We start from the raw sequence: 24,717 nt of genomic DNA, 5'->3' as shown, positions 1-24,717 counted from the left end.
CCAGGTTCTCTCCCGCTTTTTAATTTTCCTTGTTTTCCTACATGTCTTCCAGATTTATGTCTTTCCCTAATTTTTCTGTCTCCTCACACACATTCTTTCTGGGGTTTTTAATGTGCAAACAGAAATTAAGCAATGCTACGGTCCAACTTTATTGAACTGTCAGTGCAAGCTAGACTAGATAGAAGGAAAAATAAGTCATCCACACCATCCCTCTTCAAGCACTGCATCACTGCTATAGTACAATTACATTAAGCAACTGAGGTTGGTAAAAAGCAGTTCACACTGTAAAAGAAGTTTCTGAATAATAAGATAGTGCTGACAGATCCTGACTGGCAGAAAGAGACAGGTCTTCCCATTAAAAGAAAACATAAAAGTAAGTGAGGATGACAGTGGTAATGATACTGTAAAGCTCAGCTTCTGGCCCTTTGCATTTTAGAGATTATAAAATACTGTGACTTTTTATGTATATATTCTCATATAAATTTCAGAGTTGAAATACTTAATCTAATTAACTGCTTACCCTCAAAGGCACTCACTTAGCACTTGTGTTAAGGCTTTTTCACTCCATTTTCACCTGCTTTTCTGGACTATCAGAAGCTTATGGGAAGAGGCAAGAGACAAGAAAGCCAGTTAATCCCTTCCTGGTCTTTCAACATCAAAGCAAAAGAAACTGAACGGGACAAATACCAACAGACTCAAACCTAGGCCCATGCAAAACACTGTAAGTAGACATATATAGTTGTATATATACATATAGATAAATGAGCATTATGGCTCCGATCTGCTGCATGCTGACATTTCTTTGTCAATTGTTGTCTACTTGTACTCCTGTCTACTGACTATTGGTGGAAATGGGTAGCTGTTAGAAAAAAAGCCATATTTCCACCTTCTACATGAAACATTTTGCTTTAGGGTTTTTTGTGTCTGTGTTGAAGAGACAATTTAAGCTAATTTAAGTAACCAATTGAGAAATTGGATGCCCTTTGCACTCTATTGACATACAATATTCACACCTGCCCACATTTTATACCTGAATTATTTTTATCAAGGCATGGAGGCATTGCATTATAATAAATAACATCTTTAGGCTGATTGTAGGCACACTAAGATCTACTCCTGGCTCCATCTGAGGCAGAAAAAAAAAGCATTTTTCTTTCCTGCCTCAGTTTTCCTTTTTTCAATAAAGAGTATGCTCCTGCAAGAACAGGTTAACTCTCACTATGCATTTGAATAAGACCTGTCACCCAAATTTTAACTCATCTTAGATTTTCTAGTATCCTCAGAATATTCTGAATATTCTGGAATGTTCTGAATATTCTTAAATATTTGGAATCTCCAAATTAGAGCTATTAACAACTATTGGAGTTCAAATACTTATCCCATAAATCACAACATAAGCGAAGGGCTTGCCATAAATACACTCATCTCTGCTTCCCTCCTTCCTCAAGAAAAGATGAGGGGAGAAAAAATTGTCTTTGCTATATGCTCTAAGTTCCAATAAATTTGGGTTATGAAGTTCCAGCTGGGATCTGAATTACAAACCTAAAAATTACCTTCCAACCACTGCAGTTTGTTGGTATTGATAGAACAACAACACTTCCTGGACCTTAGCTGACCCCTCATGCCACAGCAGCAGAGCATATTTCCTGCTGTGATATTGAATTGTACTTGCAGAACTGACTTAAGCAAGGAACAGTCCTCCATTTTCTCTGCAGAGGATCTAAAGAATCAGAAGGACTAGTTTGAAGCCTGTTGCAGAGTGGGATCTGGCAGTCTGTCTAAGTACTTGATAATTCTCACCACCCTAGGTTTTGCCCTCAGATTGTTTCTGAACCATATTTTAAACTTAGTCCTTCTGCTTGCAGATTTCATAGCATCCCTAAAGGCTGAATTCTCCAACTCCTCTCTCTAGCAGTACCGTAGGTCACCTAAGTGCATCAATTTGAAGTTTTTGTAGCAGTCTAGCCATTCCACTCCTGGAACGAGGGGAGTCTGGCCCTGAACTTTCCAACATCCCATGGAAAAGCCTAAGGAGGGAACACATGGGGCAATGCAGACTTTCAAAGCATATTGTACACTTTTCATTAGCAAATCTATGCATTTTTATTATTCATAAGATTGAATCTGAAGAAAACTAAGCCAGAAGCAGAACAGTTTGGTTTCTGCATAAAGAATCATTCAGACTCCAAGACTGGAGTTATCTCCTGCCTTTCTGCATCCCAGTGTATCTCACTCCTAGCTGTAATTCTGCAATGCATAATGTTATAAAAGTCCTCTAAAATAAAATCTCATGATTAGGGAACTCTCTTTGGAGCTCTGCATCCAAATCCTCTTCACTGTAAAGGGCCTACACCTTCTTCTTCCTAGAAAAGGGTCTAGGAGCATTGACACAATGAGCAAATGGCCCACTAGGTATTTGGATAATGTCAGCATAATCTGGCAAGAAATAAGCAGAGAGACTACAGAACACTTTTAAGGTGTTTTTCAAGTGCTGAATGAAGTTCAAGTGCACTTCAAGCCAGAGGAGTTATGACACTCTGTTTAAGGCTTATTCCAGGCAGAAAATTTATTTGTCACTAAAGAACTGATATTTAAAGTGTTTTCTGAGACATAAATATGTCACAGCCTTTTCTCTGAAAGCAGAAAGGGTTCACATTTGCTTTAGAAGTATGTCTAGAATCCTCAGAGCTATAAGACCTCCATAGTTGGTACTGACCTGGAGATAAAATGTAGTTCTCCAGACACCAAGAGGAGCTTGGACCTATCATTGCGTGACTGAATGAAGTGCAAATAAAGGTAGAGGCAGCACGAGAGCAGAGAACTGTGCATGGCACAGCCATATACGTCTGCATTAGGATATCTGAAGTACTCCCCTTTGAGACAATGCAGCAGTGCTGTCAAATAATTCATTTCTTTTCCTAAATATTATCAAAGTTTATGTCCCAGATCTCCGCTTCAGAGTGGAAATAAGTACTTTCACAAGTACTTACATGTTTTTCCCTAACTTTTTTGATTTGGCCAATATCAGCATAAATCAGAAAAAAAAAAAAAAAAAAAAAAAAACAAAAAAAAAAAAAAAACCCACAGCACCTTAATTACAACCTCTTCCTTGTTGTAACAGAAGCCACAAAACCTAAAGAACACATTTTGGCTACCTCCCTTGTGGATATTTCAAGGTTGAATTGGCACCAAATAATTAATAGCTACTGGCATGAGTAGAGCTTCTCTTTCTAATCAGGAACTTGAAGTTTCTCCAGAAACTTGTACTGCATCCCTGGTAATGAGTTTGTTACTAAGTGACAAATTTGGGATAAAAGAAAAATGAGCATCCAAAGAGTTTTTGGAATTTACCTCATTCTCCTCGCCATTCTTAACAAAATATTACAGGTCTCTTCAGGATCATGTACTTCTTATTCTGGGGAGTTGAAGATCTGCAGTGCTGGGTCCCAGATTTCAAGGATTAAATGTAACAGAATCTTTCAGGGAGGTTGCACATGTTGACTATGAAACATAGTTCATCATATTTCACAAGATTAATATGAGTTTAATTGAATCACCAGAAGATATGTCAGAAGAATAATGCACATAATGGCGCAGCTGTCAATTCTTCCTCTTCTGTGTCTGATCCAATTCTCACTCAAAAGGATTCATTCCAATTGGTTTAACAGAAGATAGATTGGACCCACAGAGTGGATCCAAATTACAATGAAGGGCCCAGGAAGCCTTTGCTAATTTCTGTAAGCAGTAAATAGGCTCCTTATTAGTATAAATTAAATCGGTACTGAAATGTGTTGAAGTGGTGGAAAGGATTTCTGTTTGTAGAAAAATGAATTTTATTCTTGATTTCTTTTTTTCAGATTGATCAGAGTTACATGAATACAAACAGCATTATTCAGAGGTTAATGCATTTTGTACCAAAGCCTAGAAAATATTCCATCTTGTCTGAAAGAAAATCCATTTTCGAAGTTTGATAGAGCAAAATGTTCCAGTAATAACATAGACTGGTAAAAATATAAATGGAAAAAAAAATCAATTCAATTTCCTTTACATGTCTATCAGTCTAATATCATTATTTAAACTTTTTTTGCCTCTCTACTTACTTTAGATAACCTAGAATAATAATCATTAATGGAAGCATGAATGAGAATGATGCCAGCAGGAAGGATCATTGGACGGAAAGTTGGACTCTGATCTTATCTGTGTCCTTGATTCATTAAGGCTTGAGCAAGAATCAGAATGTTACAGACTCAGATGTCTACAGATGTCTATGTTTGTCTTCATAAATTTATTTCCCTAGATTCTTTTTATTGGCAGTGGAAAGACAGAGGATTTTGTGGAGTATTGTTCATTCAAGCTATTTTTTACATTTACCTTAGAAAGACCTGAGTCATATCTGCAAGGTGCCTAATTCTCTCTAATGGCTATAAAGATTTTCTAGACAAGCAGCTTAGGTTTAGACATCCATATCTGCATGTATAAATCCTACTCAGGGTAGTCCTCCACCTTTTTTTTTCTCTTTTTTATTCTTCCCTGTGCTCAGACATTCAGCTGTTCCAGACAAGAATATATTTAGCGGCAGAGAAAATTTGTCTCATTGAATACTAGACAGACAGACAGTACTCATGTACTTCATGCTTTGAAATGGCTGCAGAGAGATTTAGCGAAAGTGTTATTTCTTTATGCAAAGGACATTCCACAGTTTCTCCAGCTGTGTCACATGGATACAGCTATGGATAGATTTTAGGCTTTTCTCTAACCCTACTGTGATCTGATAATTCTGTTGCTTTTCCTCAGGATTCGGTTACATAGGGCTTGTTCCTCTTTGCTCTATTGCCCTCCTAGAATTCTACTGTTAAGCTGCCCCCCAGATTTTTTACCAGCTGTGAAGTGGGTAACCTCGCATGGTGAATGCATTTTCCTCCGGCTCCCCTTTCCAGAGTACTCATCAGCTCTGATTTTCTGCTGGAGGAAAGATACTGTGCTATTCAATGTCTCAGCTGCCTCTGCCTCCCTTTATTGTACTTCCTTGTGCTTTCCCAAGCCTTTATTAAAGTAGTTCCAGCATTATTCCCAAAGGAAAAAAGGTATTTATACATATGAAGGGTACCTTATTAAAGATTAGTTGTGTACCATGCCACTAAATGGGAGCATGTAGCTCCTTCCTAGCTCTGGATGCTGCAGCATGCCAAGTGTCCTATGCTGTGGCATAAAATGTTATAGATCACCTCTCCAGCATTAAGATTTGCTTGCTTCCTTTCGGCAAAAGCAGCTAAGTCCCTGGTCCCTCTGACTTTTTACACATATTCATATTGACTTTTACAACAGAGTCTTCTTCATTGATCATTAAGGCTGAACCAGTGATACTGCTCACAAGTTTAGAGGCAACAAAAATGTGTAAGTATCTGCTTGTGTTGTGCATGTGATTAACTTTTATGGTGAGAAGGGAGTGGATCTTACATCTTCTTCCCTATCAAAACATTTTTTAAGAACAAAATCTATTTATTAATCCTCTTTCACACCACATCAACTTAAGCCATCTCTGAACACGCAGTACATCTTTTCCACCTCTAATTTCTGAGATTTATTTACTGACGCCTATGGCAAGGGAGGAACAAAGCAGTAAGTACAATATATGACTGTTAATAGCTGCATTTCAATGCTGGTCATGTTTGAGCCTTTTACTGCTGTGTAATAATAACTTCTTTATGAATGTTTGGAGATAACATACGTCTCATCACCTTGCTCCTTATGGGGTGGAACTGTAAACAAAATATTTTATATGAGTACTTGCCATAAAATTTAAAATAAATCAAGTTACTCTCTTTGCCTGGTTAAAAAAAAAAACTCTTTCCACAGGCTGGTTTCACCCTCTTTCTCCAGGGTGAAGATCCCAGATCAACTCTCAGTTGCACAGACATTATACCCAGTATTATCTCTTGTATTTTAAAAATTGTTTGGACTTAAAGCTACTTAGAATCCTCTGGGGAAGTAGGGCTTATTAATGCAGACCCAGAAATATATAAACATATAGCTCTTGCACTGTAGATGGTTTACAGCATGGACAAAGGAGCTCTTATCTATTTGCACCTTCCTGAGGGGATATCTTGACTATCTGGCCTGGCCATCAGGTGCTGAAGCAAAGCAGATTCCATCTCAGGTCAATTACAAGATGCCACTGTAGCCAAAAGATCTTGATTCAGTGTTCTCTGAAGCTGCAGTTCAGCCTCCCTTGGCCTTAATGATATTTTACTCAAAGATTTATTTCACTGCTTTTTCTTATCCTAAATTCCGTTGGATTCAGAATTTAACTCTGAAAATGCAGATATAGACAAAAATATGGTTCACCTGAATTAATGCAAACTGTTTTCTTTCTATTTAGAAACAAATCTAAATTATTTTTGCTGACCTCTTTCAGTAGGAAAAGTAGGAGCTGACCTTCAGGGCTGCCACATTGGTCCCAAGTCTAAGAGGACATATGTACCTTGATCTAATTTATGCAAAGTCAATACCTAAAAGTTCCAAAAGTTTTTGCTTGCACAGATTCAATCTATTTAGCTTTAAGTCACATATCTAATGAGGTTAATTGCCATAGGTTCTATTCATAAGCAGTTGGTTAAAACAAGTTTCTCTAGAGGGCAATGAAACCTGTTAGGATAATAATTGCCTGCTGAAGATACTTATCCATATCCATTAACTATACAAAGTTAGTCGAGTGGTGAAAGTTTGCCATGTAAGCAACTCAAGTTGATGCCCAAATTTTTATGGAACAATCCTGGATGCATTTTTAGACTTAGCATCAAGAGGCATTAGAATCATAGAAGAGAATCATTTAAGATAATTTTTGCCCTTCTTCCTCTTTGCTGGTAGGCCTTGCTCCTGAGCTAGGAGGAAGCTATCCTTGAAGATTAACCAGATGTCTCTGGCACTTTCCATCTAGGGCTTTATCCCATGTACTCTACCAAGTAGATCCCTGAAGAGGTCTAATTTTGCTCTCCTCACTGCCATAACGGTTTTAAACTCTACCATTTCCTGACCACTAGAGCCCAGGCTGCCCTTGAGCTCCACATTTCCCACCAGACCCTCTTGTTGGTGAGAACAAGGACATACAGCATAGCACCTCTTATCATTGGGTTCTCTATCACTTGGAGAAGGGAGTCATCATCAACACATTCTAGGATTTTTCTGGTTTGCTTGTGCCTTGTGTTGTCCCTCCAGCAGATATTGAGTTAGCTGAAGTCCCCCACAAGGACTAGAACTTGTGAATATGAGTCTGCTCCTCTCTCTATAGAAGGAATCATCTGCTCATTCTTCCTGGTCAGGCAGCCTGTAGCAGACCCCCTCTGTAATATGGCTTATCCCTGCTGTCCCTACAATCCTGACCTATAAGCTCTCAATTGGCTCATCATCCAAGAGATCCAAGAAAGAACTCCATGCATTACAGCTGGTCACTGACATAGGGTGACACCCCCTCTTCTCCCTCATCGTCCCTTCCTGCTCTTCCTGAAGAGTCTGTACCTTTCCATTTCAAAATTCCAGTCATAGGCACCATTCCAAGACGTCTCTGAGATGCCAATAAGATCACAGCCCTGCAGATATGCACGCAGTTCCAAACAGTTCTTGTTGATTCCCCATGCAATGCATCTCCACAGAGGTATGTAAGTTTGGCCCCCAATGAAGCCGACTCACTGGCTGGAGAGGCTGGAATGCCTTTGTGTTGCACTTCAGGTGCTCTCTTTCATATCTTCTACACTAAAACAACCTCTCAGGAAACTCCAGGGCCAGAAACTCCCACACAGAATGCTCAGCTGTCAATAATGGAATGGAAGGCAGAGTGTCATTGCCTACATACCATCTGAGAATAAGGCCTGCAGAGAGTAGGGTGAGACACGCTGGCTGCAACTCACAGGATGCTCAGTAGGATGATTTAACATTCATTTTCTTTTTTCAATTTTTATATTTTATATTTCTCTATTTCTCTAACCTACAACATATTCTGCTACTTTTTCACTTTGTTTTCATTCTTGCTGTGAGTTGTATGTCTATATTGAGAGAATCCTTGCTGTAGATTTCGTCAAAAGGATTTCTGTAGCAAAAGAAACATTTCTGTTGTTCCTTACTCCCACTCAGAACATTAACAAGAGCAGGATAATGGATTCCTATCTATGTGCCGTGACATTCTTCCTATAAAAATGCATATATACAGCTTGCTAACAGCTACAAACTGTTTTTGTATTGATACCATAATATATCCTCAGCATTTATCATAGATTCTCAACAACGAACTATGTCCTACACTGAGGATGTTACATTTTAATCTCCACTGGAAGCAGACTAATATGATGTGCAAAGGAGATATAAAGCCTCTTCTTTGTCCATTTTTTACATTAAAATCCCATTGAAATGCTGCTGAAATAATGAGAAGCTACATATTGCAAGACTGAACATTTGAGGATAATGAAGGTGGAGGGACATAAACTATGGGTTTTCTGAATTTTATGCAAAGCTTTTTTTCCTTCATCATACCACATTTTGTGTATTTGTGATGTTTTAATGTTGCATGTAGATAAATTGTCAGAAATTCAAGATCAATTATAACAGGGTAAGAACGTGTTTGATGCTAGTTTTTAAACCTTGGCTATGAAATTTGATATCAGTAAAACGTTCAAGTATAACTATCAAAATTATCATCAGTGAGTGTTCACTAATGGGAAGTAAAAATGGCAAAATCTACATCTCTTTTTCTCTGCTCACTACATGCAGAATTACAAAACCAAGGAACTTAGAGTGAGGAAACACCAGACTAGTTTTCCTGGTCATTTCATGTGGTATCCCACACTAAATGTGCTAAGGATTTCTAGAGCTACTATGTTCTATACATCTGCAAAAATAAATTTCAACCCTTCAGATACACTGAGACGCTGGATAACAAAACCTCTCCCTGTGTCTCCTAACACTGTTCTCCACAGCATCTGAGTTACTAGGAGAAGCTTTGCATTTTACCCACTAAATTTTTCCCAAAAGCTTCCCTGGCTTTACCCCCATCTAATTGTTATAATGACACTACTTGAAGGGGAAAGAAGAACAACACTGCAACTGTAATATGTTTATCTCAGATATTTACTCGATTTTTTCTCCAAAGTTGAAAGGTAGTGAATATCAACATCTTTTCATCATAAGAATATACATTAAAATATATTAAATGCATGAAAATACATTAAATACACTCAATTAGGAAACTTGTGTTAATGTGATGATAGAAAATATTTTCAAGAATGGTAAGTCAGTCTAGCTTCACTGACACCAGTGCAACTGCACTGACTTATATCAGCGAAGGTACTGGACCAACATGGTAAGTCCAAAAAATAGCACTAAACATATGTATGTGGTCAAAACATCATCCCATACCACAACAGTGCTTGCACTTCGGTGTATAAATATGTAGTTCTCATTTGATTTCATAGTCATACCAACTCAGAATATTTCAGCAGGCTTTATTTGTTGACTAGCATGAATTTGAAATGATATTCAGTATGTTTGAGCTACAAGTTGCTGAGAATTCAGCTCAGGTTTTCTATTCCTATTGCCATTGCAAGAGCCATGAAAGAAAACCCAAGAGAACTCATTTCCAAAGGAAACAAATGTCCTTACTGCTCACTAAACTGTGCTCATATGAACTGTCTGATATGGCGAGGAAGATTTTGACCAAGAGAAAGCCACCTTTGTTCATAGAATTTCACATTAAAAGTCAAAGCATAGGATTCATGAAGCTAACAATTTCCAGATCACTCCATCCCCACTTGGATAAATGTTATAAATGACCTTTCAGGGAGACTCCTGTGACTGTGACAGTCGCACCAGCCAGAGAACTTTTGTCCTGTATTTGAGCTGAGTAATATCAGGTTACTGCCTAATCCTGACCTATCATTAATCACCAGAGAGCCAGACACATGCACAAAAAAAAAAGTTAACAATGAGATAGAAAAGTCTGGAAAGAGACTCCCTTGCCTGACAGATGCAGAAGTAAGTGCTCTGGCAGGCTGCTCAGATTTGGAAGGCCCTCTTTGGAAGGCTGCTCTCACAGCAAAGAGGATCAATAGAAAAAAATCAAATGCATTACCTTTGTTTACATCCTAGGCACAACAGTGTAAAAATCCTCACCAGGCTAAGGAGCCTGACGGGGTGTGATGGATGCCCTGTTTAAATGATGCCTTTGAAAGCTTTCACAATGCTCTGACAGAGGACTCACTGGAGAATAATGACTTCCCCTTAAATTACAAGAGTCTAGGATGAGAAGGCAGACAGTGTGAATGTTGCACTATAAATTCAATATGTTCAACTGCTTCTGGTGCTAAAGAGCAATTGTTAGTGGTGAAAACACATCCAAGATTCGTCTTTGACCCAAGGATGTTTTGGTTATCAGTAATGAGAAAGCTACGACATTTTGTTTTGAATTATTTTTTCCACTTACAGAATATGCTTGCAATCAACAATAGAAATGTGCTTCAGGCTTGAATTTGCTACACTGGAAATCCATATAAAAATAATACATAAAACTTCAATGGAGAAACTCGAGTGTGCATTGTGTATTATTCTTAAGTGCGTACCGAGAGTGTACCAGTATAGCTATTGGGTGTATTACGTGTGTTGTGAAGCTTTGGAATAATAGATGAAATGTCTGGAGATGGAAATATTACCAAAAAATAGACTTTCCCTAGATAAAGGAAATAGTTCATGCAAAGTATGTGGGGTTATTGGTAAAGGAAAGCATGTTCTTTCTGTAAAGTGTGCACAGTCATGCTCTTCCCCTATATTACCAAGCTAAAAGTAAAGGGAACCTCTTTGGAATAAAATTGATGGTCTGGCAGAGACATTTACTTTCGTTGGTTTCTGGTCAATAAGCAAATCCATGCAAAGCAAGCTAAGTTTTTTCACCTCCAGACTGCATCTAGATACACCTGCATTCAGATTAATAGATACCACACCTGGAAAACAAACTTCAAGTTATTTCAGCCACCACATGCACACAAAATAAAAATCCTGTTTAGGAGCTGAGCCCTAAGTATAAAAATTTTGACAACGTTTCTCTTCCCTGCTAAGTTGGCTACATACTTCTCAAGGACACTATCTGGAAAATCACAGTGGAAAAATGCCTCACGCTATAGTGGCCTTCCAAAGACCAGACTCAGTAAAGGACTGTAAAGGAGCTTATTAGGAGAAGACAGCAAGTCAGGTGCAAATAACTTAATTCCAGGATACAGTAAACTCTCTAGGAAGTCTAACTTTTTTTTTATTCTACCATTAAAACAATCCATATTTTCAAATTCCTACTACTTGCTGAAGGTAACTAATGACAACTTGCCCAACTGAAAGATTTACAAGTTCCTCCAGAACAGCATAATTTGTACAGCAAATACCCACATGCTGTATATCTCATGTATTACTCTTATTGCCATTTTGTGTAGGAGAAATGGAGGTCAAAAGAGACTGAAAACTTGTGTGTGTTAGACAAAATCAGAAAATACTAGTTCAAAACAGAAAACAAAAACTAATTACACCCATGGATATACCAGTCATCACTAATGTGTATAGCCTTTGTAATCTGCTGGGAAGAGGAACAAACTACAATATCCTGAGGTTTCTTTAGTCCAAATTACAATATGCAAAACCAGGTTTGGGTGTTCATTTCTTGCTGGATTTTCATTGATTGGCCAAATAAATATCTCAAGGTCACCACAGAAAGATACAAAAAATGAACTCCTAAAAGATAGGGGAATGTATTTTGTTATTTTTGTTTGGGTTTTTTTTGGTGTGGTTTTTTTTTTTTTTTTTTTTTTTTCCCAGGAAGTGTCATGGACTTTGATAAGAATATATTTTCTTCAAATTTTGGCTGAAGAGAGCCAAGGTGTTTTATAGAAATGGAATACTGGGTACCTAAGAAAGATGGAAATTTGGCCTTTAGCCTGATCTGTTGTTTGCTTTTCTCCTCTTACACTTTTTCAGGCTTACAAGTGTCCAGTCTCTGTGCAATCTCATTCTCTGTATGGAGAAGAGATGCTCTAAGTAGACTAGTGAGATTCAAAAGATCCTACTGCTGTATTGCCTTATGAAATCTGTAACTTTTAAATAATGACTGTATCAACAAACTGACTTTGATTCCGTTTGAATACTCTTTGGCTAGTAATTAATTTTGTCCTGAGAAAAAGCCAGTAAATAACCTTTTTTTTTTTTTTTAATCTGATCACTTTGCAAATTTCCTGAAACTACCCAATCAAGAATAAAAATATTTAGTGGATTTTGGAGCTGCCTTGCATAAGAATCTCTGACTATGAAAATATTAATCCTAAGTAGGTAAACCTCAGCTCATCATGAAGTTCACAAGCAAAGGTCAGTCATTAAATATTAATAGCAATAGCAATAATAGTAACAATCATAATAATAGTAATAATAGCATCATCGTCATCATCATCTTATTTTTATTCAATTTTGCATGTCAGCATGCAATTTAATTAAGTTCAGATATCCACTTCAATTAAACATATGACCCAAAGGCTAGAAATGCTTTCCTGGAATTTGATTTTCACTTGGGTCACAGGATGGACCTGAACCCCAATCCCAAATTTTGAATTTGGTATTTGATCTCACAGCTCTCTTTAGAGTTGACATCAGCATCCTCTGCCTACATATGAGTAAGCCTAGCTACATGATGCGCTGACTCTGGCAGCCCTTTATACCTTGCTGTTCCTACAGAGTTATTGAAAATGGAATTGGGTTGTCTCTACTTTAATCAAGGGTGAAAACAAGACAAGTTGCAGGGGAGAGGGAATGAGGAATGCAATTTGTTGACTACTGCAAATCCCACTCTATAATTAAATTTTGTTCTATGGTAGTTATTTAAATTCACTTAGTACTCAAGAGCACATAATTTGTAAAAAAAAAAAAAAAAAAAAAAATTACAATTGAAGCTAATGGGGTGTTAATAAAATATAAATCTGATGGCTGTTGAGGCTCATGGAGAGTGAAACAGATAATTACTGCTCTGAATGTTCCACTGAAAAATAAAAAGTTGTTGTTTTGGGAAGTATTTGCTTAAACTGTATTATTTGGTTTGCTAAAAATTGGCGGAGATGTGTTGTTAGAAAAGCTTTTTTCAGGGGAGAGCTGGGAAGGTATGAGTCCAGAATTATGGAAGTGGGAAAAAAAAAAAGATCCCCATCAAGCAATGCAGTTTAATGATTTCAGATGATGGTCTGTCCAGAGAATATATCTTTTCTAGTTGACTGTGTTGTGTTTGCAGGTAGCTGCCTTTGAAAATTGGTTTATAAAAATTAAGATTAGGATTAAAGAAAAAGAGAAAAACTTAAGGTTACTGAGAAAGTGTTTGGTCTCAGTCTTTTTCTCCTCAAATGGCCAGAAAAATGTCAACAAGGAGTGAGGTGGTTAGGGATGTGAGAAAGTGAATTATGTTTGGACTGAGAATAATTTTTCTCTCACAGTCATCAAGGAGCTCTTTTATGACCTTAAGTAATTTTTCAGTCACTCACCCTATTTGTTCCACATTAGTAACTTGAATCTTCAAAGTGTTAAAGCCACCATAAACTGAAAAATCTGATGCATCTTTTCATACATAATTGGAAGCTCTAGTTTGCTTAAAATAATCTCTAAAAATAAATTTTTGAGTTGAGTATTTGGGAATGGAAAGGCATGACAAAGGTATTTCCACCCTGTGTACTGATGTTTTTGTGTATATTAATAAAAGGAAGGATATATTATATGAATGTGTAAAAATGCTACACTGTCAAATGTTTTATGGAGTATGAAATTGTAAGTGTCAACACAATAATAGTAAGATGGGGGTTGTAGTACAGTTAAGAGTGATCAAAATCAATAAATTCAGAAAACTATTGAGATGCATCATAAAAGCAGAGCCTTCATAATGGTTGCCTCTCCATGACAAAATGAAGATAAACCAGAGAACAAAAAATGAACAATTATGATATTTTAGGGTGTAGCATCTACCTCCAAGTAATGTGCTTTGGTATTGGGCAGATGTCTATAGCAAAGCTAAGACTGAAAGCTCATTAAAAGAAATGGGATTCCTTCTTTTGGCCTAGATTGAAAAGATAAGTGAAATGTGAGACAGTCTATTCATTCACCAATTTCACCTTCAAGTCAGCCATAAAATTCAGTCTCAATGTAGTGATGAACTTACCAGTCTACAGAAACAGTAGAGCCAAAATAAGTCCTTGTTTTCCTCCTAATTAAATGCTAGTTCTGTCTGTGGCACCCAGTGCATTGTCATGGCATTGAGTATTAATATTGCACAGTGCTGAGGAACTATTCAAAAACTTTTCTGATTAGCCATTATTAATTGCATTATGAGGGTCTTTAAGAAAAGTGATTTAGAATCCCATAAAGGTAAATTTACAGAATTTTGAGTCTAGCTGCCTACAATTGGGAAGTAACTGTTAAAAGGTGCCCAAAAGCACCTTTAGACAGTGTTATCTAAAATTTTTTAAATATATATAATTTCTGCTTATGCAATATATGCTATATGTGTATTTGTTATATGTGTTTACATAATATTTTGAGGGAAAAAAAGTTATATCCTAAGCTTCTATTTTTATATGCCCAGTTTCAGATTCTGAAAATAAAGGTCTTTATATGCAATGACTTCTTCTGAAATGCTGTTTGGTAGGACTCCTACCAGCAACACTTTTTAGCACAAATTTAATTCAAATGCAAGAGCAATGTAAATATTTGCTGACTCAAAGTTGGATGTGAGCACAAATATTTTGCTGAATGTGTGCCACAATTCTGAGTTCTACACCAGGGAAATAGCACACATTCAAAGACAGAACATCATAAGGTGCTGCGATCCAAACTAATTTTTATTTTACCGTGGTATATTTATGCATGTAATTTAAACATATGTCACCCCACAAATGTGCTACTGTAGAAAAAATTACTTCATTGGGATAATTTTGGAATAAGAAGAGCTAAAGATATCCTTAGTGTGCAGGGGTTCATTTCTTAATATGGGATAGTTATAATTGGATTACCATAGGCAATTGTTTCATTCTATTTGCTCCATGCCACTACTGCCCTTAGATAATTGAAGGTCTCTTTGTGCATGTGTTTAAAATTCACACATGGTATAAATTGAGAAATATTCTTTCCCCTCTGGTGCATAAAAATGAAGGGATGATATTTGTCCATTGCCTTCAACAGAATTAATTTTTTGATACATTTAAAACATAGAAACCAAAAACTGTTTTTCCACATATGCTACATTTCTGCCTTTGGATTCCTAAAACCTGTGCAGAAAAAAACTTATACAGAATTGCTGAAAAAAAAATCATGCTCAAAGTTGTTCCACTTATAGTGCCAAAATACACAGGAAATATTTTTGTTCAGTAAAGAACTCACAGCAGAAATGAAAATATTCTGCACAGAACTATACAAATGAAAACGCTCAGTTCAGAGTCTACTGCTGCTGATTTCTGCCTTTGCATACAGGAAGGAGCTGTTAAGGTTTGTTTAATTATTACTTACACCATAATCAGTCCACAGAGAAAAATTAATTGCAAAATGTATCCATCTTAGAGGGAAAGTAATATCAGCTAGGATAAAAGCTGAAGCTTTTCCAATTAAAGCTGCTGTCAGTAAAATGCAGAATGTGATTGTAAATGCAAAGAAGCAGTTTAACTTTAGCTCTCCAGCAAATACACCATGGACTGGGGATGAGAACACCATCTGTCCAAATACTGGCCAAACCGATCTTTTTAATAATTATATAGATTCAAACACAATCACCCTGACATGCAGTGTAATCTTGGTCCAAGGTTATTTAAGACAAGCAAAATTTCTGTTTATCCATGAAGTACTAAGTGATGAGTCTGACTATTTATTTAACCCACTTCCATTACATTCAGTTGTTGCACCTCTGAATATGGGTTCAGTAGAGCTTGAGATCAGAAGAAGAGCAGAGTTATATCTGCAATCCTTTAAATGGTAATCCCATTTTAGTCTGAAGAAAGAACAGCTTAATCTTCCACTGGTATTGACTGTCCTTGCTACCATATTGCCGCTTTGAAATTATAAATATAGCATAACTAATTAATTAGAAGTTTTATTACTTTTCAATTTATGGTCTCCTTAAGAAAGCAGTTCAAAATACCAAATGAAATTTTTTGGCTATTTTAATTCAAAAATTATTCGAAACAATGATGTAAAGCAGCACTTTCTGAAAAGTAACAAGATGATCACTCCTATTACTTTTTAAAATCATCTGAGGTTGACTAAGTGCTTTAAAGATCTTCTGAAGACAACAGAGAAATATGTTGGCTTGTTTTTCTAAATACCAACTTTTCCTAAATTCAGATGCTAGATGACGCTAAGTGTGGTTAACACACCTGAAGGATGGGATGCCATTCAGATGGACTTGGACAAGCTTAAGAAGTGAGAACCTCAATAAGGCAAATTGGAAGGGCCTGCACATGTGTCAGGGCAATCCCCAGTATCAATTCAATACTAGCTGGGGGAAAAGGGATTGCAAGTAGCCCTGAGAAGAAAGACTTGAGGGTGCTGGTGGATGAAACACTTCACAACATACTCACAGCCCAGAAAGCCAACCATGTCCTCCATTGTATCACAAGAAACACAACCAGTAGGTCAAGGGAAGCGATTCTTTCTCTTTCCTTTGCACTAGTGACACCCTGTCTGGAGTATTGCGTCCATCTCTGGGGCCCCCAGCACCCGAAGGACATGGACCTGTTGGAGAGGGTCCAGAGAAGGCCACTGAAATGCTCAGAGGACTGTTTCCTCTGCTATGAAGGCAGTCTGAGAGAGTTGGGGTTGTTCATCCTGGAGAAGAGAAGGCTCTGGTGGAACCTTATAGCATGTTGCATTATGTAACAGTGGCCTCTAAGAAGGACAAGGACAAACCTTTTAGCAGGATCTGCAGTCATATGTCGTGGGGTAATGGGTTTTTAACTAAGAGAATGTAGATTTAGACTAGATACAGGAGAGTTTTTACAATAATGGTGGTGAAACACTGGAAAGAACAGGCTACGCAGAGAGAAGCTACATCCCTGGAAACATTCAAGATCAGATTGGACAGGACCCTGAGCAACCTGGTCTAATTTCCCTGCTCATTGCAGGGGGGTTGGGCTGGATGACCTCCTTTCCAATCCAAACAATTCTATCATTCTGTGATTCCACCGTTAAGGGACATGACTTTTGGTTGTGTAGGAGTCTGCTGTAATTAGTGGATGGTATTAGTCATGAGAATTTATAGAAGGAAAGTCTTGAAGTCTTGGTCCTGTGTAAGTTTTACTGACCATGTATTTAATCCAATATTTTGAAGTGAGGAGCTAGGAATGAATAAGACATACAACACAATACCTCAAGTCATAGTTGAAAGTTTAATATAAAAGATGGAACATTCCCAGCTTGGATACACTTCTCCAAATTTCTTTCCACTAGTAAGCAAATATTTTCAAGGACAGATCAGGAAGACCAGATACTAAAGTGTCAGCAGCATTAATGTGTCAATTCCTATGTTAGGCAGAGTTCTAACTTTTGCAAAATATATGAGTTTGAGTTTAGTTCTATTGCATTGAAGCCATAGCAGTATCTATATAGTCTAAAGTTCCTCTGTACCAGCTGAGAATCTAGACCACCTGTTAATAATTCTAGTTTGTGCAAACAAAGCATAGTTTGTAAAAATGCATCCTCCCAACAACAGCCAAAACAAGTAACTGTTGTTATGGAGAAGGTGCAATAAATAAAAGGAAAATCCTTCCCTAAAAGTCTTCCAACTCCAACAGTTTCTCAATGAAGTCCTGAGATGAGAGCAATATCTCTCTTCTCAATACCTTGTGACAGATTTTCTTCCATGAGTTTTTCCAGTAACTTTTTCAATTCATATAAGATTAATACTCATATACGTGAATTGCACAGCCTATTTACATGCTGTATAAATATTATTTTAAGAGCTTGCCAGCTAGTCTTCACAACAGGTGCTGAAAGCTCCATACAATAACCTCCTTTATAAAGGAAACCTATAGGTTTTTTTCAGAAGTCAGTACTTAAGAGAAGGAGCTGAGACCTCTTCTGGAAGCTACTTTAGTATAAAAAAACTAAATTCAGGTTCCACATTCCAGTTAAAATACACATGTACAATACTCCAATCTTCTTTATACACTCAAACAAACTTCTTTTAAATGAAAGGAAGGCATTTCATCACTTTGGATTTATGTACAATTGTGAATGGTCAACTAGGAGAAAAAATATTGGTATCACTCTCGAAGGGGAGAAGAGTAATTTTGGATTAAGAAAGTCCTTATTCAAAGGCTTGTTCTTGAATAGGAAAGCAAGTTAAAAAGAGCAAAAATGTGAAGTTGTTACTAACCTGCCTTCTGACTTCATATATCCTTTAATGAGAAAGCTGTAAAGCTGTTGCTGTAAGAAACTTCCTTTTGGTAATGCTGTAAATCCAGGAAATGTACTTGTCAAAATATTATCCCTTTATATAAAATCAAGGAAATGCAAATAATTAGGCCATTATCCAGCTGCAAAAAGCAACTATGTTATCCCTTGGTCATACAGTAGATAAGAAAAAGTTTTCTGAAAGACACCATTTATTACTTGGTGAATGCCTGTTCTTTAGATTATGTTATTAAAATGATCATGATATCATAGTTAAATTATTTTTTTGTTCACCAGCAGTCTAAGGCACAAAATATGTACATTGCTTTTTTTTGTTACCATGACATTTTGGTGGTATTGCACATCTTCTGTCCTTGTACCACTATCTTTTTTTGTTTTTTTAATTTGAAAATAAATTAACAAAAATGGCCAGGGCATTACCTCCCTTCTTATGTATCACTTATATAGCTTCATAATTAAAAGATGTGTCTGAGACACAAATTAGAGTAACTAATGAGACTTTCTTAAGAAAAATGTCTTTCATCTCACATGAAGGCATGAGGTACTTGGAGATATTTATTCTTTTTAAAAGACCAGTATGTAAAACTATTTTATAAGCATCATCATTTTTTTTATCCTTTAGAGATTATTTTCATATACTTGTTTTCATGTGCAATGGTTCCATTTTTCTTTTGTTAGTTACTCTCTCTTTTATTGCAAATAAAAATATGTTTGGATAAATTGCACATAAAGTTGTTTATTGCTGCTTTAATCTACTGGAGGTTTTAAAAAAAATATCATGCATAAACTCTCCTTCAAATTGGGTAAAGATTCTACCTCCTGTTAAATTCTATGCCTTATTTCTTCTACACCAGAATCTTGCAAGAAGATAGTTAACAAAAGAAGCTGGAGAGGTTTGGTCGGTGTTCATTGACATAGATCCAGGAAGCATGAAACTAAGTTTGTTTACAGGTTGTAAAGGCTGAAAACACTACTGAATTCTTTATTTTCAGCTCCTTCTTTCATTTGTGGTCCTTAATATGAAAATACTCCGTGGAATGGTCCATGCCTGTACAGTGTCAACACATAGTAAATAAAGCAAACTCCAGACAGTCCTTGGACCTGATGTGGTGTGGCATTACTTGGGTATATTTTTCTAAAACCACGGAGGCCTCCTTCCTCTCTTATGGGAAAAGTTATTGCCCCTGCATTGTGCTTGAATGTGGTGAATGACCATTAGCCATCATCAGCTAAAACCATGCCAAGGAGTACAGTAAAATATAGGACAGTATGGGAAAATCACAGGGCAGAACTCACACCCAACCAGTGTTTTATTAATTAACAGAGGAATTAGTCAGAGGTTTTGGGATAGGAGTGATAAGCTCGGGTTGCAACAAGCACCTCCTGACCCAAAGAGAGCACAAAGCTGAATGTGAATGCAGTTGGCTCCCCAGTGCAGGAGATGCAAATTCTCCTTTGTTTGTGGAAGTGAGAAAAGGCAGGAATGCATAAGCTCTTTACTGAGGAAGCTTAAAACCCAGGTCTTCAGGTGACCGTAATTACATATATTCTTTAAAAGATCTGTTTAGTTAGTACAAATTGGTTTTTGAGAGGTGAAATATACACATTGTCTATATTATCAAAAGTACATCTGAGAAAACTTTCATTCTTTGAAAGACACATAACTGCAGTTAGAATGGATCAATCTGTGGCCTCTGTCATGGCCTACAAATACTGTTTCAGCTTATATGAAATGGCAGAATTTTATGACGAGTGATTTGGGTTAATTTCTGGGTGTGTACCACAAGTACAGAAACATTTAAGCACATTCCTGAAAAGTAGCTCATGCCATGGGATGTGACTGAGCTGGGTCACTAAAAATCACCAATCGCTTTCAAAAATGTCAGACAATAAATAGAGTTTACTAATATTAAATATTGGCACATAACCATTTGGTGACTCATCATCTTCTACATATCTCACTCTGCAACTGCTGACTAGTGAAACATCAGCAATGTCAAACAAAGAGAATAATTTCCTTCAAGAGGTTTTTCCATTTTGCCTGATTTTTTGCCCACTGAAGTCAATGGCAAAATTATCTAGGATTTAAAGGGCACAGGATTAGGTCATTGGTGTCTCCTAATCTATTTGTCCTAAACCTCCTGAAGAGAGACAAGTGCTGTAAGTGTAGAAGAGAAGACATTTGTTTTAATTTTGCTTATTTGAGGTAACAAAATCTGGCACCAAATGCATTTGTGTGTCTGGGTGTAATTATTCTCCTTTCAAAGAATTGCTATTTCTCTCTCGCCTCAGGACCATTAAGGTGTTAAGTACAAAGACACTGCTTGATGGAAGTAGGCTCCAGACAGTCTGAGATGTGAAGAATCAGCCTGGTGAGAGTTCCCACATCAGACTGTTGATTAAACAAGGGTAACTCAGTACCATATCACCAACAGTGAGTGCAAGGGGGGTGGGGAGGGAAGAGGGAAAAAAATTGCAAGAATGAAAAGAGACAGAAAATCCCAACCCTCGTATACTTCACAAAATTATTTCTTATTACATTTTTTCTCCTTAATGTTTCTCAAGTTTTAAATTTAATATTTATGTTAAGTATAATCACAGCTTTGTTGGCTGCAACAATTTATAAGGTAAAGGTACACAAAACCAGAAGCTGGCAGCAAAGGTTTCCTTAATAGCTGCTCTGTAAGTGTGATCATGGGTTTCAAGGCTGCCTCCCACTCCCTCCACCTACTATCCCATTAGTCAACATGGACAATCACTCATCACAGAAACAGGCTCAAGAAAGATGCCTCATTCTAACAATACGTTGACCTGGATATTAAAATGCAAATCTGTCATCATAAACCACTATAAATTCATGTGCATAATGATAACAAATGTGAAGCTAGCTTAAGGTTTTGAATAATGATATTGAAAATAATTAAAAAGAAAAAAAAAAAAAAGGTTTTTTCCCCCATGTTTATCTGTTGCCAATTGACTTAATGAAGCCAAATGTTTTCTGTATTCCAACAACAATATCTGCAGACTAACCTGTGACAGGTGGGAGGAAAGAAAAGAAACAGTCATGTTCTGGAGCTGCATTTGACCAGATGGTTGCAATTGGACAGGTCTTGTCTGGTCATGCAGGACATTTGCACTGTCACCTCCAGTGGTATCTTACACTGGGTATTTTTCTGGTTTGAACCTGGAAGTATTCACATCTGGACATGTATCATGCATAGTGCAGACCAGCTATCAGCTCTGGAAGGTCTCAGTCAGTCTGTGCAGAAGGTCTAAAAAGTAGTGATTGAGATATAGTAAACTGAATGGAAAATCTAAAATTTCTCCATGGACTTTAGAAAGAAAAACAAATTTTTCACAAATTGAAAAGACAGCTGCTTTACTTCTAAATATCAGGGATGATTCTGGGTTTGAATACTATGTTAAGACTAATAAATCTTTGTCTCAAAATCACATTGGGAGGGGGTTCAATCATCTTTTGTCCTGGAGTTTGTTTGCTATTTTTTGTGTGAATGGTCATAAAAGGTGAGTTTTGGCTTAAGTATTTGGGCGTGTTCATGAAGCATTGGTGGTACACAGCTATATCTCTTATTTCACAGGTAAGAATCAATGGAAGTCACAAGGCTATTGCCAAGATCATGTTAGAGCTTCTGTTGAAGACGTTATAACCCAGATAAAATCTTTTTATCATGATAGAACCCAGCTAGACAGACCTCATACCCAGAGCTCCTTTCTGATAAGCGTTGGAAACAGTTGTCTGTGTACAATAATTCTAGCAGGCATGGAATACTGCAAGAATTGGTATGCATAGAGTGGATTTCAAGATCTCTCTCTAAATAAATCACACTTTTTTGATTTTTTTCTTTCTGATGCTAGAGGATGTATTACAGGAAACAATGCAATAAATTCTGAAGTAGCAGAGATAAGTAACTGCTTTCTGGTTGTTTTTCACATCGACATAGCATATCTGCAATTTCTCATTAATCACGGAACACAGAAGACACATCGGAAATGGTTAAATGCATGATGCAAACAAAAATTCTGCATTCTCACAATAAAAGAATAATAATTGTAATATAATTATATAATGATGGAGTGGTTTAGGTTGTAAGAGACTATAAAGATCATCTAGTTCTGAAGCCTTCCTGCCATGGGAAGGGACATCTTCCACTAGACCGGTTTGCTCAAAGCTCCATCCAAACTGGCTTTGAACATTGCCAGGGATAGGGCATCCCCAGCTTCTTTGGGCAATTTGTGCCATTGCCTCACCACCTTCACAGTGCAGGACTTCCTCCTAACATCTAATATAACATCATTCACTCTAGCAATTCAGGGACACTCTTAGAAGTAAGCAAACAAGAAAGTAGCACAGATATAAGAAAGAATATGCATGAAATGTTCACAGTTATAATGGAAGCAAGAAGCAACCTACAGTGTCACCAGGTTTAAAACTGACCCCAGCAAGCTTCCAAAAATATTAAAGTCTTCCTTGAAGTTGTAAATTTTGTATGCCAAATGAAGTGAAATAGGGATTTCTGGAAAAAAAAAATACACCTGAAAAAACATGAGATGGCAGGGAGAGAAGAAGTGAAGGATAAGGCAGGGAGCAAGTTCCTGCAGGCAAATGTTATTTCGGAAATTTGGGTCTTAACTGTGATTGACAGCATTGAATATTTTAATTCACAAACAGCATCTCCCAATTCTTTTTAACAGCAAGTTTTGAATAAGAAAAACAATAAGTACTTTACTTACAAAATAGGAAAGCAAATTTGCAAATAATTTCCTATCTCCCAGATAGAAATAAGTCCCTGTAGGTTTTTATCAACTAAAAGTCATCTTTTCCCCTTAGAGCACTACATCATTAAATCATCAGAATATCATAACAAGGACAATATGAACTGCTGAAATGATGGAATGCGGGCTTGGATACCACAAACAAAAAGTGTATTCTCAATGTGCCATTGATTGAGCCAGTGGAGCAGACTGGCAGCATACTTGTTATGCTAAAAGCTGATTGATAACAGGGGTAGATTATTTATAGCAAGCTTTACTATATGACTTTTTATAGAATGCCTTGCAGAAGAGTACAAACCCAGCTTGTTATATTTGCTCATCCTGAACCAAGGCTCCATATCTGAATGCTATTTTTACTATGTATAGACACCCACTCTGAGGGAGCATCCTCTAGTAAACCTGCTTCTCCCTCTGCAGCTGAGGCTTTATTTCATTTGTGTGAAGAATCATTTGTGCCCAATTTTAAAGGAAGAAGGGGCAAGCAACTCAAGAAGACTACAAGGATGTTTGTTGTGTGGTCATGCCATTAAAAATTCAGAAGAGCCAAAGCATAGCTAGAATTTTATCTGTCTAATGTCATAAAAGGCTATAAAAACATTTCTAAAAATACATTAACAACAAAAGGAGAGCAAAGGAGAATCTCCATCCTTCATTGCATGCAGATGGAAACATAATGACAAAGGCTGAGGAGAAGGCTGAGGTACTAAATGTCTTATTTGCTTTAGTCTTTAATAGTTGGTCTCCAGGTACCCAGTCCCCTAAGCTGAAAGACAGGGAAAAGAATAAAGCCCAGATAATGCAAGGGGAAATGGCCAGTGATCTGCTGTGCCACTTAAACCTGCACAAGTCTCTGGGACTGGATGGGATCCACTCAATGGATGAGGGGTCAGGGAGCTAACAGAAGTGCTCACTGAGGCACTTTCCATAATTTACCAGCAGCCCTGGCTAACCATGGAGGTCCCAGGTGACTGCAAGCTGGCAAGTCCATCTAGAAGAAGAGTTGGAAGGAGGGTATGGAGAACTGTAGCCCTGTCAGCTTGACCTCAATACTAGAGAAGGTCGTGGAGCAGATTATCAAGTGTCATCATACAAAATGCAGAACAACCAGGGGATCAGACACAGCCAGCAGTGGTCCATGAAAGAAAGGTCCTGCTATGTGTAATTATGTATTAATTACAGTATGATCATTCTTCTCCCAAAAAGTGATTATTCCAGAGAGTGTGATAGATTCACCTGAAGATACATAGACTTTGGAGACATAAACGTTTCTTAGCAGCATATTTAGAAGACAGAGACAAAACTATGAGGAGGGTAAATTATTGGGCTAATTTTATCCAGGGAATGTAGGGTAGAACTGGGAGCTGAATCCCAGGCCTTAGACCTGTATCTAGATCTTGAGCCTGAGAAATGCATTCATCCTAATGGTCTTGGAGATCCTTTCCAACAAAAAAATTATGTCCATCTCTATCTCTC

The 24,717-nt window shown here is 37.2% G+C and overlaps 3 long non-coding RNA genes across 3 annotated transcripts; 2 read left to right on the top strand and 1 right to left on the bottom strand.

The window, feature by feature from the left end:
• Positions 1-6,235: 6,235 nt before the first annotated feature.
• LOC137466719 (uncharacterized) lies at positions 6,236-6,996 on the bottom strand. The gene is made up of 3 exons (XR_010995269.1): positions 6,960-6,996; positions 6,407-6,463; positions 6,236-6,310 (listed from the first exon to the last, which is right to left on the bottom strand). It is a non-coding gene; the product is annotated as an uncharacterized lncRNA (long non-coding RNA).
• A 528-nt stretch (positions 6,997-7,524) lies between these two features.
• Positions 7,525-7,948, top strand: LOC137466711 (uncharacterized). Its single transcript, XR_010995268.1, has 2 exons — positions 7,525-7,651; positions 7,726-7,948. It is a non-coding gene; the product is annotated as an uncharacterized lncRNA (long non-coding RNA).
• A 3,022-nt stretch (positions 7,949-10,970) lies between these two features.
• Positions 10,971-22,254, top strand: LOC137466703 (uncharacterized). The gene is made up of 4 exons (XR_010995267.1): positions 10,971-11,230; positions 12,274-12,384; positions 20,743-20,859; positions 21,475-22,254. It is a non-coding gene; the product is annotated as an uncharacterized lncRNA (long non-coding RNA).
• The last annotated feature ends 2,463 nt before the right edge of the window (positions 22,255-24,717 follow it).

The sequence above is a fragment of the Anomalospiza imberbis genome, chromosome 2 (genome assembly GCF_031753505.1).
Source record: "Anomalospiza imberbis isolate Cuckoo-Finch-1a 21T00152 chromosome 2, ASM3175350v1, whole genome shotgun sequence".
Classification (NCBI taxonomy): Eukaryota; Metazoa; Chordata; class Aves; order Passeriformes; family Viduidae; genus Anomalospiza; species Anomalospiza imberbis.
Note: the sequence above shows the minus strand (reverse complement) of the source record. Positions and strands in the feature narration are given on the sequence as shown.